Consider the following 18,300-nt stretch of genomic DNA (forward strand, 5'->3'; position numbering starts at 1 on the left):
CTACTTTGACCAGTGGCTGCTGGGGGCTCCACATCAGTGAGGCAGTGAAATCCACTCTGGGTTTTAGTCCAAACTTTCAAGGAGCTGTCCAAGGTGCTAAATTTACATCTCAGCACCTTGGACAGCTCCTTGAAGGTCTGGACTAAAATGCAGAGCAGATTCCACTGCCCCACTGACATGGAGCCACCAGCCGCCATTGGCTTGGACCCACCAGCTGATATCTTGCAAAGCTTGCCTTGCTTACTCTCATTGCTAGTGACACCTTCTAGGAAACCATACTTCAGATAAAATCAGATTGAGCAAAAAGCAAACTTCCGATGCAAATGAGCCATGAAAAGAATAGGAAGTAGATGTTCCTGTGCTTACATAGCCATTCGAAACACATATCTTTTCAGGAATCCTGTGAAAAAAATTGTACCATGCAAAAGATGAACACAGACCCGCTGGTGGCACCTCCAAGCAGTTTTATTCAAGCAAGATTGGATTGCACTTGGCTGTCTAGTTTGCAAATGGGCATATTTTAACCGGAAGAAATTGCTTTCAAAAGATGTTTTTCTGTGTTCTGTTGCTACAATCACCCACAAACTGCCACCTCTACATGGGTGTAATGTCTCCAAATTACCTTAGGTCTGCTTATGCCTCCGAATTGTAATGTGTCAGTTTCAAGGTGCAATTTCTTGTAATCTGGCAGGGTTAAAAAAGGAATGTGTGTCTTTGTGTAAGCGCGAGTGTTTCCCACATGAGAAAAGGAAAAGGCTTCCCCACAATCTCATGACAGATCTTGAAGGTTTGAAGAGATGCTGAATATTAACTGCAATAAATAGCAATTAAGGTTGCAACCCTTGCCCTGCTTACCTGGGAGTCAGGTCCATTCAACTCAATGGGATTTCTGTGAGTTGACATAGGATCAGAGGGATCTGCCTTATACTCAGACCATTGGTCTATTTAGCTCAGTATTGTCTACACTGACAGGCAGCAGTTCTCTAGGGCTTCAGGAAGGAGTCTCTTTCAGATGTACCTGGAGATGCCTGGAGATTGAACCTAGGACCTTCGGTATTTAAAGCAGCTGCTTTGTCACTGGGCCCCAGCCCTTTCTCAGCAGAAAGGAACTTAAATATGGTGGGCTGAGAGGCGCAGTGTAACTACTATGTGAATATTTCTTCATTTAATTTCTATACTGCTTTTATTTAAAAATAAATGAAAATCCCAGAACAGTTTTACAACAATAAAATAATAACAATATAACAATATAACAACAGGCTTCTGGTTGGCTACTGGGAGAATAGGATACTGGACCTGGTGGACCCTTTGTCTGATGCAGCAGCCAGGCTCTTCTTATGCTAATAGACCATAACAATAAAACAGCAAAACATCACAATTACAGTGTAGTCCAGACATTGCTAACCTCAAGACTGGATTACTACAATGTACTCTATGTGGGGCTGCCCATGGGCCTGGTCCAGAGGCTGCAACTAGTGCAGAATGCAATTGCTAGACTGCTAATAAGGGCAGATGGCCAACAGCAGGTGACCACTCTGCTGAAGCATCTGCACTGACTGCCCATATGCTCCCAGGCCGGGTTCAAGGGTCTTGTGTTGATATAAAAAACCTGAACGACTTGGCTCCAGGATACCTTAGCAACTGCCTGAGCGTTTATATCCCAGCCCAATTGCTGACAGCATCTGGAGGAGTGCTGTTGATTCTTCTCCACATTACAGATGCCCGACTGGCCTCAGCCAGAGGCCGGTATTTAGTGTTGCCGGTCCCATGGTGTGGAACACTCTTCCAGCAAAGATTCGGCAGGTATCCTCACTATTGACTTTCAGGCGCCTCCTGAAGACGTTTTTGTGCTTAACAGCCCCATGCAGCTGTTTAAAATGTCTTCTGGGCGGCCAGTCATTTTAATGACTGTTTCATATTACTTTTAAATGTTTTTATGTTGCTGTACACTGCCCTGATGTTTTGCAAGAATATATAAATACTTTTATAAATGAATAAATAAATAAAGTAAAACATACCAATTGCATGACCATGGTCATTAAAAGCAGACATCAACAGTCAGGAAATGCTTGTGCAAAAGGTTTTTTTTAGCAAACATTTATTTAAAATAATTACCAAATAATTTCTGTGGGGCATATGTCATTTTGTCTGTCCTGAGTCTCCCACTGTTCAGCTTCGTGAGATGGCTCTGCTGGATTCTAGACTAGTGTTATGAGAGAAGAAGAAAAAACTTCTCCCTGTCCACTTTCTCCACACCAATATACTTCCCCTTCCTCACTTTTTTCCTATACTAAGAAACCCCAGATGTTATACTCTTTCTGCACAGGGGCGTTGCTCATTCAGGCAGTAAGTGTGGGTTGCCATCAAAGAGAACAGCAGATTGCCACCCATTTAATTTATTATTGTGTGTTGACCACAGGAGACAAGGAGGTGCACTGGTTGGATTTTCTCCCTTGGTGTGCCACAATGTCTTGGGACCAGACCTGCATGAAATAAACATAACCATAACCACTGACCCTTTTGCTCTAAAAGTGGGATTGGTTTATTGGTAATGAATTGACCTGTGCAAAGCACTCCTCAAAGAAATGTCAAATCCCAACAAGACATCAATGATTCAAAGATAGAAGCCGGAGGCCCAGATTCAGTAATGCAGGTTGTTGGTGCCTGGCCAAGAAAGGTGAGAGAGAGAGAGAGAGAGAGAGAGAGAGACCAACCCTAAGAAGAACCCTTCTGGATCAGGCCAAAGGCCCATCTAGACCAGCATCCCATTCTCTCAGTGGACAACCAGATGCCCTAATGGGATGCCAATAAACAAGACCGGAGCATGACAGCACTCTCCCCACTTGCAACTCCCAACAAGATGGTGCACACTATTTGGCTTCAGCTACCTCCAACTTAATCTCCACCTAGGAGCAGTCCATCCGAATGAGCTGTGTGTCGTGCTGCTTGCCTCGCTTTCATGTTAATCCTCAACCAACTCGCCAGTCCCAGAAAGGAGCATGACCCCCATGGCTAGTCCCTTCCCCACCTGGGAAAAGGGCAACAAAAAGGGAGTGGCGGGAGAGAGAGAGAAGGGGTGATAGAGAGAGAAAAGGGATGCCCCTCCCACTCACTTTTGGCTTCAGACTCACCCACCACCAGTATGCAGCCCCTGAGAGATGAGCCCTGAGGGAATGCAGCAGCTCTGGATGGAGAAAGTTTGCCCACCCCTGCCCTGAGCCGTTTTCTATCACAATTATCACCCCTTCCCTTTCATTATTGGTTTGTGTTCAGTACTACAGCTCAGCTGTAACACCTCAAAGAAAACAGAGAAGGACAAGGAAAGTGGGAGGCGTGCAAATAATTAAAAAGGAAGCCTCTTTCAAACAAGCACTTGAGAGAAATCCTGACGTCTCTAGAAGTTAAGATCTGGAATTTTCCATTTTAAAAAAAAGCAATTAAAAATTGCCTTGCTAGATCGAGATGCTGCCTAGTTTTAGATTTGGCTTCCAGAGAAGGCCAGCCAGAGAAGCAAGCCATGAAGACAATATGGAAGGGCCATAGCCAATGGTGGGGGCTACCCATTGGGACTGGTGAGGCAGAAGGCAGGGAGCCCAACAATAGGTGGAACCAGAGCCAATGACAGGCAGAGCCAATTCATGCTAGTTTTCTCCCCATCCTCCTCCCTGTTGAGTTCTAAGGAGGAGGAAGCTGACAGCCAGTGCCAACCCTGGGCTGGTGATAAGGAAGAAGGCAAGAGAGGAGGGGCTGTCTGAAGGCAGATGAGGTTGGTAGGGCAATGCCCCATTCACCTAAAGGACCAACCGCCAACCGTCACCTAATGACTCCACCTTCTCTCACCTCCTCGTTGTTCCGCCAAGGAAATTATTGATCTGAAGACCTCAAAGAAAGTGAAGCCATTGGTCTGCAGACCTCAGAATAAATTTTAATCTCTGCACCACTTGGTTTTATCTCCAGAGTCTGCTCTATTCTACTTCGATTTTATGGGGCTCATAATGAAAACCATGTGCAACCATCTCTAGTTGAAGAACTGGCTTGTGGTTTGAGTTAGGACGGTTCAAAACAGAGGCGGAGTGTGCAAGGGTTTAGGCAAAAGATTAAAACTGTCCACAGCTAAGGGTTTTTTTTCTTTACTTTTTTTTGGTTGGGGAGAGAGGATGGAGGATTACTGCTTCATAAGCCAAAGTATTTAATGAAAATGCACATGTGGATTTGGTCTTATAAAATCCGGAAGGACAGCCTTTTATTTATTCTGCTTGTAAAGGGATGAATTTCTGAAATGAACAAAAGCAAAACGTGCTCATTCATTGCCTTGCTTTAAGCACCAGGAAATTTTGCCTCCCAGTTCCTGCAGAAAACAAACTGACCTATAACATGATATCTACAGTACTACAACCTATTCCATATTTTCTAGAACAACATTCCAAATGTCTAAGAGTGGCATCTATCCCATCCACTTCCTCCTAAACAGCAAGAGATGGGGAGGGAGAGGAGGAAAGACTATATTTTGGGACCCTGTCACATTTCACCTAGGAAAGAGATCCTCAAAATGCCATGATCCCCCTAAGAACACATGTGGGTAAAAGGCTCCATCAGTTCAGAGTTAAGAGTTGCTGGGATGTCATCATCCCATTGGCCAGGGATGTGGAACCTGCAAACTTCCAGATGTTGTTGGGACTACAATTCCCATAATTACCCCGGACCATTGGCCATGCTGGCTGGGGCTGATGGGAGTTGGAGTCCAATGACATCTGGAGGGCATCATGATGGCGAAGGCTGCTCCAGAGCAGGGATGAGGAAACTGCTGGTCTTTCCAAGGCTGTTGGACCACAACTTCCATGATACCAGACCACTGGCCACGTTGTCTGGGCATGATGGAATCTGGAGGGCCACCGCTTCCCCATCCCCTGCTTCCTCTGAGCTCTTCTCAGTATGCATACCTGAAAATGTCAAGCTCAAAAGGGCAAGCTGCAGCCTTCAGAACTTCCCACTATTTCGCAAGCACCTTGCTCATGCTATATGGAACACACATTGTCTGACTTGTGCGCTCCTTGGAGGCCGAGATCTGCAAATCACCATGTACATCAGGGAGGGGAGCCTCAGGCCCAGGAACTAAATGCAGCCCCTGGGCCTCTCTATCTTGCCCTTGGGACTCCCTCCAGACGCCATCTTCTCCCCTCCTGAGCCCTGTTTCATACCCTCCTAGACTGTTTCTGCCTGGCTAGAATGTATCCTTAAGCCTGGATAGCACTTCTTGCTTGCCTGGATGGAGGATAAAGAGGGTTGTTGTGTGAGTGTGTGCAGAACCTGGACTACTGTACAAAGGTAAAATTCTCATTCATTGCTCCACCCACTTTTGCCTCTGGCCACACCCACCACTGGTATCTGGCCCCTAGAGGGTTGCCCAGGAGGGAATGTGGACCTTGGGCTGAAAATGTCCTCCACCCCTGCTTTACCTCAGTGGTGCTGCAGTTTAACAATACTTCAACTGCAGCCAGTACCTTGATTCAAAGAAAGGGTTGGAACACCGACAATATTTCATATTACATGTTGTTGTTGTTGTTATGTGCCTTCAAGTCGACTACAACTTATGGTGACCCTATGAATCAGCAACCTCCAACTGTTATAAACCACCCTGTTCAGATCTTTTAAGTTCAGGTCTGTGGCTTCCTTTATGGAATCAATTCATCTCTTGTTTAGCCTTCCTCTTTTTCTACTCCCTTCTGTTTCTCCCAGCATTATTGTCTTTTCCAGTGAATCATGTCTTCTCATTATGTGTCCAAAGTATGATCACCTCAGTTTCATCATTTTAGCTTCTAGTGACAGTTCTGGTTTAATTTGTCCTAACACCCAATTATTTGTCTTTTTCTCAGTCCGTGTTATCCACAAAGCTCTCCTCCAACACATTTCAAATGAGTTGATTTTTCCCTTATCCACTTTTTTCACTGTCCAACTTTCACATCCATACATAGAGATCAGGAATACCATGGTCTGAATGATCCTGACTTTAGTGTTCAGTGATACATCTTTGCATTTGAGGACCTTTTCTAGTTCTCTCATAGCTGCCTTCCCCAGTCCTAGCCTTCTTCTCATTTCTTGACTATTGTCTCCATTTTAGAGAGCCAGTGTGGTGTTTTTGGTTAATGACTGTGCCAAGGTATTGATAATCCTTGACAAGCTCAATGTCCTTGTCAATTTTAAAATTACATGAAACTTCTGTTGTCATTACTTTAGTCTTTTTGATGTTCAGCTGTAGTCCTGCTTTTGTGCTTTCCTCTTTAACTTTCATCAGCATTAGTTTTAAATCATTACTGATTTCTTTAGGTAGATTCAATTCCTTGCCAACACAAATGTGTTGCATAACTGGGCTTGAGGATATGAAGGAACTATACTGGCAGGGAGGAGTGAATGAAATCCCTCAGAAGGATATTAAGCACTTATTATCCCTTTGCAGAGTCATGACTGTTATTGCTGGGTAGCCTTCAACATCTACAGATCTAAACAATGTATTGAATCCTGGGTTTTTTCCACCATTTGGCAGCAGAAGGCTGGCCTCCTTCAAACTAAAATGGCTGTAGCTCAGTGGTAGAGCTTCTCCTTTCCATGCAAGAGGTCCCAGATTCAATCTCTGGTGTCTCCGGGTAGGGCTGGGAGACTCCTGTCTGAAACTTTGCAGAGTTGCTGCCAGTCAGTGTAGACAATGGTGAGGTAGATGGACCATTGGCCTGGCTCAGAATAAGGCAGTTTCCTATGCTCCTGTTTGAACCAGTCCTTTATGCAGAACCATAAGGAATGAAATGTCACATTATTTTATGGGGAAAGTGGCAGAGCATCTTGCTTTGCATGGAGAAGGTCCCTGTGGCATCTCCAGGTAGAGCTGAGAGAAACCCCTTCCTGGAACACTGGACAGCCTCTGCCAGTCAGTGTCAGCAGTGCTGAGGTAGATGATCCATTGGTCTGACTCAGTAAAAGGAAGGTTCCTATATTTTTCTTTATTTACTTATTACATTTATACCCCGCCTTTCTTTTAATGATAGAAACCCAAGGCAGCTTACATATGATTCCCAGGCAGTCTCCCATCCAGGCGCTGACCAGACCTGACAGCAGGGAGCTGGCTTCATTTGCCTTCAGACCATAGCCTGGGACCAATATAAACTGTATAAACTGATTAGAAGAAAATGAATGCAGAGTTGTAACATCCAGATCAGCCTTTCCCGACCGTTGGGTCCCCAGATGTTGCTGGACTACAATTCCCATCATTCTTGACCATTGGCCATGCTGGCGGAGACTGATGGGAGCTCAACAACATCCGGGGACTAAAAGGCTGTGAAAGGCTGATCTAGATTTTACTTTTTAAAAAAAAGGGGGGGGGAAGATTTTCAAAAATAACATTGATGGCAATGGGTATTGTTTTCCTTACTTCAGAATGTTGTGAGCCAGTCCAGCAGTCAGTGGAGACTGGTGGCTTCAATGTCAGCAGGGCAGCAAATACAAGGTGCTGTCCAAGGTCTGAAAGCACCTTAGAGCATTCCTTAAAGGTTCAGACTAAAATCCGGAGTGGATTTGCTGCCCACTGACATTGGAGTCACAAGTTCTCCACTGCCTGCAATGTTTGAGGGCTCTGCTGAGTGGAGCCCTGGATGCCTGTCCCCAATTCCTGCACAGATGACACCACAGCTTGATGCAACATGAAATCCATTTAGTAACAAGCAGAAGCTGATCTAATCAAGTTAGCACAACTGCATCTTAAGACCATTACAAACTGCAATGGGCTTCAGCATCATGCCCCCACCCATCCCCCCATTTTGTTTAACATCAAATGTTCTGAATATGTCAAAACCTTGCTCATGACCTGGTGATTTTTTAGTTGGTCCTATCAAGGATATTATCCTACTGCTGCATTTGGATTTTTAAAACATGAATTACATTGCAAGAAAAGAAGGAAAACACACATGTGCTATGTGGCATCACACACACACTTTTGAATCTTACAATCCAGGGTTTGGCAGGACCTTTGCTCATACCTCCTGGAGTTGTGACATCACATCCACACCCATCATGCATATAAAGCATTATTATACCCAGTTCCGGCGGGTGCCCCTTGGGATTGGTGGGGCGGAACTCAGGGAGGCCAATAGTAGGTGGAGCCAGAGCCAATGATAGACGGAGCCAACTAATGCTAGCTCTGTCCCCATCCTCCTTCCTGCTGAGTTGTATAAGGGGCAAAAGTGAAAAGGAGGGAAATGACAGGCAGTTCCATAGTCTGGACTTCTTGTAAGAAGACAGGAGAGGGGGGGCAGACTGAGGTTGGTGGGACATGCCTCATTTGCCCTAATAGACTAGCCTTCACTGATTATACCCCTTTGACACTCACTGAGATCCTGGCAACTGTAGTTTGTTAAGAGTGCATGGAATTGCAACTCTGAGAGTTCAGCACCCTTAACAAACTACAGTTCCAAGTGGCAAAATAGTGCTTTAAATATATAGTGTGGATGTGACTCAACAGCTTCTCAGATCAGATCAAATTCTTGGGATTTGGCTTTGCTTCTTGCTGTTTCCAAGAAGGCAAACCACGGGAAAGTGAGGCTGCGAGGGAAAATATTCTCCATTTCTTAGTGCAGCAAACTTGTTGACCTCCTGATAAAGGACAGTCCTCTATGGTCACCTTAAGTGGCAAGGTGAGCCCTTTTTGTGAAAGGAAGGAAAACAACCCATCATTATTGAAGCTGCCTGGATTGATTAGCTAGGAAGAGCATAGAAGAAAATCCAGAAAATTCTGATAACTACCCCAAATGCCCCCGACCCCCCCCCAAACCAGTACATCCTCCTATCTGTTTGCATTAAAGTTTCAGAGGAGACCCCAGTGGCTTTTGATCTATTCATGGCACCATCAAGTTCTCTTAATATGAGAGAATTTAGCACACACACACACAAAAAGCTTTCAAAAGACAGAGGTCTTGCTGAAAACAGGAACCCCCTCCCCAGTTTCACTCTTGCCGAAAAGAATAGAGGACGAAGGGAACTTCAAATGCAAGTTGACAGATGGGAAGACAAATGGGCCTTAAAGATCCTTGATCTCTGCAGTCAGAGCCATGGTCAGCTCAGAGACATACATCTCTATTTTGATGTTGACCTCAAAAGGGAAGAGGCCTGAGTCAACAGAAAGGTCAAAGGGCAGGAAACATCCCAAGCGGTGTCAGAGAGTTGGGGGGTGGGCTGCTTTGAACTTGGGGACAAACATGCTAAACGGTACCCAGTTGACAAGAGAGCCTTCCTGACACGGCACATCATACAAAGATGAGCACCGTCTGACCCAGAGAATTTGCTGCGCGGTTCCCCTTCTGGTATTATCGGGTGGGGGAAAGAGGCAGAGGAATGCTGTTGGCTTGCATCTGGTTCTCCCCACCCCATCAAAGTCTCAGTTGCCTAGTTAAAAAAAGGGGGATTCCCAAACTGTGGTCTGTGGACCACCAGTGGCCCACGAGCTTCATTCAGGTGGTCCCCAACATGTCTGCGTTAAATATTGATATTTATTTTTAATAGTATTTGTTGCTCCTTCTGTGTCTTATGTGGTATTGTCATACTGAATTTTATGGAATGCAAATTGTCATAAAGTGCAACGCATGAAATGAAAGAAGCAATAGCAATGCAATTGAAAAACATGCAGCGTCAAGCACAGTGCGTTACCATTGCTGAAACAAGTGGGAAAACTGGTCCGCCAAGACCCTCAGCAATTTTCAAGCGGTCCATGGTGGGCAGGGAGTTTGGGAAGCCCTGCTATAGAGACATCCCTGGAATGAGACACACTTATGACTGGTGAGGAAAGAGCAATTCATGTGGGAACTCTCTACAAATATAGACATGCAGCTTATTGCAGCTGTCTTATCCTACCAGATCAGGTGCCTCTGGAAGCCTTTTTTTATTTTACGGGAGGTTTATATTTGTTTCTGGGCTGAGGTTTTACAACAGGATCAAGCTTCACTCTAGGTTGGGGAGGGGAACAGAGGACCAGACCACATCTTGGCTATGAATAGGACTGACAAAATGTCAAGACTGACTGATGGCTTTCAACCATTGCTGAAGATGTGGGGGCTTTAAACCTTTTTAAAAATCGCTCTTGCAAGACACAGAAAGGCCCTGCTGGTTTAGACCAAAGAGTCCCATCTGGTCTAGCATCCTGCTTCACAGTGGCCAGGCAGATGTCTATTGGAAGCCCAAAAGCAAGGCTTGGAAGCAATAGCCCTCTCTAGCTGCCACTCCCCAGCAACTAGCTTCCAGAGATAGAGTACCTCTGAATCTGGAAGTTCCATACATTTATTATTTTAAATATTTTAAAATCCCTAAGCGCTGTGCAAAAATAGCATCAAAACAACAAAACAGTGTCGTAAAAACAGGAACAGGTAAAAAACAGGAATTCAGAAATAACAGTCTTAGGGGTCAGGGAAAGCCTGGGTAAAAAGATATGTTTTCACAAGACATCTGAGGAAACTATGATGCTTCATGTAGAGCAGAGGAGAGGGCATTCCATATTGCATGGGAAATGGCAAAAAGAAAAGTTTTCAGAGCAACATGCTTATTTGGTTAAAGATTTCTGCTACTACAGGTAAGACAGACAGACAGGTTACAATATTGCCCATTTGCCATTCTAGATTTGCAGGCAGGCATCCAGTCAGGCAGAGCAACCAATGGTCTCCATTCCTCTCCTTGAGATATCCCATAGTCTACTTCAGGGCTAGTCAATGTGGTACTCTCCAGATGTTGTTGGAATCCAACTCCCATCAACCCCAGCCAGCATGGCCAATGGTCATGGTTAGAGAAGATGAGAGCTGCAGTCCAACAACATCTAGAGGGCACCAGATTGGCTATCCCTATGCTACTCCTTCCCAGGTCCTGGAGCGCAGGTAAACTCATTAAGCAGCAGGAAGAAACCTCTTGTGTGGAGCTGCTGGATTCAAGGAACAAAGTAGGATTTGGACTGCATTGTGTGGCATTTGACTTTAACAACAACAGAAGTCTCTTCCCCCCAAATAATCCACCCCTTTAAATCACAAGAGGAGTGGTGTCCATGGGAACACCAAGAGTGGATGTCTTCAGTCTTGGCCTCCATTCCTGCCATCCCACCAGCCATCGAAGGCCCCTCACTTTACTTCAAGTGCACACCTTGAGTGCTGGAAAGTGCAATTCCAAGCCAGGGCTCTGGCCTATTATGATCTGAGCTTAACATGAGTAGGGGCATGGATAATCATCAAGCCTACTTTGGTACTGCTCAACTAAGCTCTGCCCTTTCTTGGAATGACATCTCTGTTCCCTAGGAGCTCTCCAGGGTCCTGCATTTGCTATCTGCTGCTGACCACCTCCATGGATCCAGCACTCCAAGCTCATGTCCAGTACCACTATGGGCTTCATATTTGGCATAGTTACAAACTGAACCAGGCAAACACTGATGCAGTAAGATCCATAGAACATTTGTCATTTTTGTCTTTGGTAGAAGTCTGACCATAATAAATCACTGCTACTCCAGTTTTATGAATTGGGTAACAAGAGGCCAGACCCACATTTCTGAAGAGCCACAACCCCTGAATCATAGCACCTCCTGTATTAAACACTATGCACTTTTTAATCCATAGACCAAATTGCTTGGGTAATGGTTCCTTTGCTTAATAGCACAAGATTTATGATTTGTTCCTTTAGCACAGTTCTATTAATTTTTTAAGAAAGGGCCAGGGTTTAGTATGCTTGCTTGGAAGTCTTCATATTATTTTAAATTAGCAAAATTTCCATTATTATGATGTTTACATATTGCAAATGCTTACATATTGCATAAGATGATTACATATTGCAAAGATTGACTGGATTGTGAGGTGTTAAAATAAGTTTCTTCAGAAAGAGATAAATTGCAGAGGCCATAGCTCAGTGGTAGAACACAAACTTTTCATGCAGAAGGTGCCTGGTTCAATCCCCAGCATTTCCAGAAAGGCTCATAACCAAAACCCTGGAGGGCCACTGCCCATCAGTGTCAACAATACTGAGCTAGATGGACCAATGGTCTAAGATGATCTCTTTGTTCCTGTGTAAAGAGTCTACTACTCGTATAAAATAGCTTCCTATGTCCAATGTCCTATGTCCAAAATTGGGTAAATTCTTTGGGTTAGAAAAAATGGCATAACAATTAAAATTTGCTAGTGGTTTCCATCGTTATTTGATTACCAATATCAAACTTGGACTTTGAACTCAGAGATATTTAATGAAGTTGGGCAGACCTCACTTTATGCTTGAGGGAAGAACCTCCATGACAGAGCATCTGCTTTGCATGCAGAAGGTCCCAAGTTCAATCCCCAACATCTCCAGGCACAGCTGTGAAAGATCCCGTCTGAAGCCTTGGAGAGCTGCTACCAGTCAGTGTAGAAATACTGAGTTAGATGGTCCAATAGTCTGACCTGGCATAAGCAGTTTCCTATGTTCCTATGCAGGTACAAGAGAAACTCAGGTGTGCAGGAACTGATGGATGCTTTAAAAAAAAACCCAGTGGAGAAAGTATTGTGTAAAATCCATTTCCCTTTAAAAAGTACATCTAAGAACATAAGAAGAGCCTGCTGGATCAGGTAGCAGCCCTTCTTGTCCAGCGTCTTATTCTCACAATGGCCAGCCAAATGTACATAAGTAGCCTGCAAGCAGGACCCAAGCACAACAGTCGTCTCCCTTCCTGCAGTTTCCAGCAACTGGTATTTAGAAGCACACTGCCTCCAAGTAGTAGAACATATCCACCAGGGCTAGTAGCCATCAGCTTTATTCCTCTGGATCCTCTCATCATTAGATGGGTGCTGAGCTCTTCTCCATTGCCTTTTCCTTCCAAGGATGGGTGGACACAATTTCCATTCAAGAGATTGTCTGTGGGGAGTTCTGGTTTCCCAGAATACCCAGATGGTTGAGTTTTGTTTCTCATTTCTCTTGCATTCCATGGAGTTAGCAGAACCAAACACACACACACACACACACAGTTGGAACCTCAGTTATGATCAAGAAAAGCTGTGATGCTGTAACAGATTCTGAAGTAGGTGCAAAGACAGACAAGAGAGTGTTAATGTAGCAAACAAGATTTCCTATCATACATACCATTTGTTTGAAGGGCTGCCTAGGCTGGCATCAGATGTGGAAAACTGGATTGTCAGCAAAAGATAACACAAAGTAATCCCATGTAATGGCAATTGATGAGTCAATTATAATAGATGATGCGACTCTCAAGCAGATCACTTGACCAGATATTAAGCAGAGACCTAACACACATGCTCTGGGGAGCCTCTCCTTTACAAGCCCTGTTGCATTGAATAAAAGGGATGCAAAATCATATTTGGACTCAATGGGGCTGTGGCTGACCTAGAATGTGGGGGAGGGGTCTTAGACAGGGACCCCTCCATGAACACTTCTAACCTGGAAGGCAGTAAGTAAGGTGGGCAGACAGAGAATTCTTTAGCACTGCCTCTGATAGTTTCTGGTGTACCGTGCATGGAGAGACCAGCAGTGCTGTTTGAGTTACCAGGATCTTTGCCAATCTTTGAGCCCCCAATAATGTCTGTCTCCACCACCTTCTGGAGATAGCACCGCTTCCAGCAGATGCCCTCAGACAGTCATGTCCTACCTGTTTTCATGGCCAGAGAAACAAAAACAAGAGATTTCAGAGCATTAACATACAAGACTGGTTTTACCATGGGACAGTGAATGAGGCAGCACACTTCATACACGTGCCACTGGAGGATGGCAAGCAGCCAGCAATTTAGCCTAAGATGTTTTTTGCAAGCGTCATAGATGCCATGTCAAATGTTCCTTAAGTATCTCATCAAAACATCTCCAGGCCTCCTCCAAGAGCCATGCAAGGCATGACAACAGCATTTGCTGAATGACAGATCTTCCCAGTTCCTGCACCAGGTGGCCACAAGTATCCAGATTAATAATGAAATGTATGGGCAGGAAAGGACAGCTGAACTTCTTCCCCCATAGCTACATAGGAGACTGCCTTGTCCCGAGTCAGACCTTTGGTCCATCTAGCTCAGTATTGTCCACACTGACTGGCAGCAGCTCTCCAGGGTTTTATACAGGGTCCTCTCTCAGGTCTACCTAGAGATGCCAGGGATTGAACCTGGGGCTTTTGCATGCAAGCCAGGTGGTCTACCACTGAGCCATGGCCTTTTCCCCATTTACCCCTGGCACCACCCACATCCCCTTCCTCTGTGCAGAATTTCATATTGTAAACCCCTCATACCAGAGACCTGGCCTCTCGCACTTTGAAAATTAACATGCACATTGATGGCACTATATAGATAAAAAAGAAATGTAGATTCTCCCAGGGCCATCTAGTATGGCCCCAAATGGCTGGAAAAGGAGGCAATTCAAGGGCTCTGGCACTATGCTTCAGAGGAGCTCAGTCTTCCCGTCCAAACAACAGTGACTCCCCATCTCCATTTGAATTTATAGCATAATTATTCATCACCAGGGCAGCCTTCACCAACCTGGTGCCCTCGAGATTTTTAGACTACAATTCCCCAGACAGGCGTTTCTCCCAGTCCTGCCTGGAGATGTTGGGGATTGAACTTGGGACCTTCTGTATGCAAGGCAGATGCTCTGCCACTGAACTACGGCTCTTCCCCATACATAGTACTCCTATTCATCTGGAGGGCTGCAGGCTGTGAAGGCTGCTCTAGAAGTCAAGGGGATGTTTTAAAATGAAGAGCAGCAGGATTTTTTTAAAAAGACCCAGCAGGGTATTTAATTTCCCAAATGCTTGGCCAGAGCCCTGAATGAGACAGTTTGCAATGCATACATGAGCACCAAGGCCTTGGTGATAAAACCTGCAAAAGGGGTTCAGAGATGGCCGTTAAAGAGCCTATCTTTAGAGCCTGTTTTAAACATTGGGCTGAATGAAGGTAGGGTGGGGAAATGGCTAGGGTACAACAGCAAAGATGGAAAAACTGTCAACAAGCCCCTGGTCATCATATATGACATATTCTGAAGGCACTAATTCGGAAGGGCTGCTGTCAGTATTTCCATTTCCCAAAACTTAGCCATGTGGGGCAGATAGGAAACTGCTCATCTCCTCGGAGCAGAGACACATTGGAAAGGCCAAAGCTCAGTGGCTGAGCACAAACTTTTCATGCAGATGGTCCCAGGTTAGGTCCCTAATGGGGTTGCAAAGCAGGGCCAGTGAGGGGTGTGGCTTAAGGGGAAAGGGGTGTGGCTAGGGAGGGGGTGTGGTCTAGAGAGAGTTTCGAGGGCAAGATAGAGGGGTCTGGAGGGCTACATCCAGCGCTTTGGCTTGAGCTTCCCTATTCCTGCTTTAACCACAACACCACACTTTGGCACCCTATGGAATAATACCTAAGGCTATGCACAGTCCTCCCAATCTTCCCCGTGGCCCCAGTCTGTGGGCCCCAAAGAAGGCCCATCCCTCCTGTCCCAACCAGGGAACAGCCCATCCTGGATCCATCCCCAAAGCAATTCGGGGGCAGGGCTTTTTTCATCCCTATTTTAACTTAAAAGAGCAGAATAGAATCCTCTTGCTTACACAAAGAGATGCCTCCTTTTCCAGTTTCTCCTTCTTCCTGCACACGCCTGTCTCTCCAGCCTCTGATAGCCCCGGATCCTTCTGGACCATCCAACCCAACCCATAGAGATCTGGGGCTGTCTCAACCCAACTTGGCCGAGACTCAAACTCCTCTGAATAGCCCCAATCTGGCTCAAGACTCGGCTGAATCTGGTGCACAGTTCTAATAATACCAACCAAACTTAAATGTTCCAGTTTGGGGACTTTGCCTAGCCACAGCTGGCAATGCTATTGCTTTAAAGCAGCAAGATTCCAGGACAGACTTAAGGGGAGCAGAAGTCCCACATTTTTTACTCAACAGGACAAATACAGTCGAAAAGCCATCATCTCAAAGCGAACATTTTAAACTTACCTTTCATCTATTCTCCCTCCTTTTCCTTTTTTCTTTTTTTACTAAGATAACTGCATTCTGCCAACAGCTATTAACATTCCTGGAAATGAAAATGTTCGCCGTAAGATAATGAAAAACAGGCATTTAGTAACAGTTTCATTTTGCATGTTTAAATATTCATAACCCTCTTCATAAAACCACATGTTTGCTCTCCTTAATGCTCCAGCAATTGTGTTTATGAAATGTCGTATTTCTCTTATGCCTTTTCATTTCAGTTGCTTGCTTTTGGTGGAACACAATTTACTTACACAAAACACCCAAGCTTGTGGTTTTATGCAATAAGATTGGCCAAGATTAAGAGCCGGAAATTACTGATCTGTGGGTAGGCAGAGGGGACACAACAACCTGCCCATTTCAGTACAGTAAAAACATTCGCCAATACAGCTTCAACTTCAGACATTGCAGGGGGCATTAGTGCAGAGGGTTTGTGCATTTTCCAAGGCATTCTGCTGGTAGAAATGCATTCTCATTGCCCCGGAAGACAATCAGATCTAAAAAGCAGTCTTTCCATTAAAGCGAGTTGTCCACAAGGTTTTTTTTCTCTCCTTTTGCTCTCCTGTCTATGCCAGTGGTTCCCAAACTTGTTTTCCCATAGTCCTCTTGAAAACGGCTGATTGTCTCGATGGACCACTTAAGGGATTGTTCTGTCTACTGTAGCAATCGTAATGCACCGTGCTAGACGCTGTATGATGTCGAATTGCATTTTCATTGCTTCTCTTATTTCTTGTAATTGTATTTTACTGTATTATAACTTGCATTCCGTAGAATTCAAATTGTAACACAATAATATACAATATAAGAAATTAAAGAAGCACTGAAAATACAATCAAAGTCAATATCAATATTTAATGCAAACATACCGTGGACAACCTGAATGAAGTTTGCAGACCACTGGTGGTTCAAGGAACAGAGTTTGGGCACCCCTGGTCTATGCACACCTACATTCTTGCCACTGAGTTTTTATATATACCCCTTTCTTATTTTTAAGTAAACTTTTATATTCCGTCCTACATTTAATTAACTCTTCCGTTATCTCTTTTGAAGGTTTCTTACAGGATTCTCTGATTTTTTTTTTTAATACTTTCTTAGCCTTCCTACACTCTGCGTCAAACCAGCCATGTTGGAATATCTGTTTACTTTTATCTTTAGTTGTTATTAAACAAGGTCTAAGTTCAGTAACTATTTGCTGGAAAATGTCTATATGATTCGCTGAATTATCCCCAAATTGTTGTCGCCTGCTCATCAGAAAATTGTTTTGTAGTTTTTGCTGGATGTTACTACTTAATTTGTTAGACCATTTCAGTCTCCTTCCGCCCAGCATTTCCCCGGTAAGATTAGTTGTATCGGTTATTGGCATCCGTTCCAACAAGGGATTTAAAGTCACCACTAAGGGGAGATGATCGCTTTCTGTTCTTCCAAGAATTTCAAAAGCACTTACTGACTTCCGGGAAGGGTGACTTAGCCTGTGCCTGCTTTTGAGACGGGCTCCTGCCTCAAAAGAAGCTTATTCAGATATATCAGTCAGTTTTTTCTTTTTTTTTTGACTGATTAAACTTCTCCCGGGTAGGGAGAAACGAAGAGATTAACCTCAAAGCCTATTTTTGTTGGGACGACCAGATCTCATTAATTTATGGGACGAGGTCCAGCCGACGAAGGTGGGACGGATTTTCAACAGCAAGCTCTATCTGTTAAAGCGAACGTTCATCTTATCTTCTAAGAGAGAACGCACTAACAGGCAAGCACCCTTCTTTCTATATTTTTCTTTTACTTGACTTAAATTGTTGCTGTTTAAAAGAGACTTGCCAGATTGATCAGTTTTTGACATCTCACTGGGGAGCCATAACTTCTCTCTGCTACGCACTAATTAATAGCTTATCTCTGTTTTTGTTGCAAAAAGCTGTCCTGGATTTGCATTCTAAAGATATACACAGAAGAGGGATTTCTATTCCAGATTTTTATTTTGAAAAATATTATACTGTTTTGAGACTACTCTCTTTTTGGTCTATTTTATTTTGACGAATCTGTTTCTTGACGATTGCCATTAATTGTTTCGATCCTGGGAACTGCATTTTGTTTACTTAACTATTGGAGAGATAAGGCTGTCTGCTCTGTTTATACTGTGATGTCACCAAGTTTGGAGTATTAACCCAATTGTTGCTGAAATAAGAAGTGGTTTTCCTATATTTTTCTTTTAAAATGGCAATTAAGAAAGTGGCTGAAAATCTGGAAATAACTATGTTTCAGAAAATAATGGATGAGATTGAGATAATGAAAATTGAATTGAGTAAAATGAAGCAGGAGATTAAAGATATAA

Source organism: Rhineura floridana, chromosome 16 (assembly GCF_030035675.1).
Source record: "Rhineura floridana isolate rRhiFlo1 chromosome 16, rRhiFlo1.hap2, whole genome shotgun sequence".
In the NCBI taxonomy this organism is placed as follows: Eukaryota; Metazoa; Chordata; class Lepidosauria; order Squamata; family Rhineuridae; genus Rhineura; species Rhineura floridana.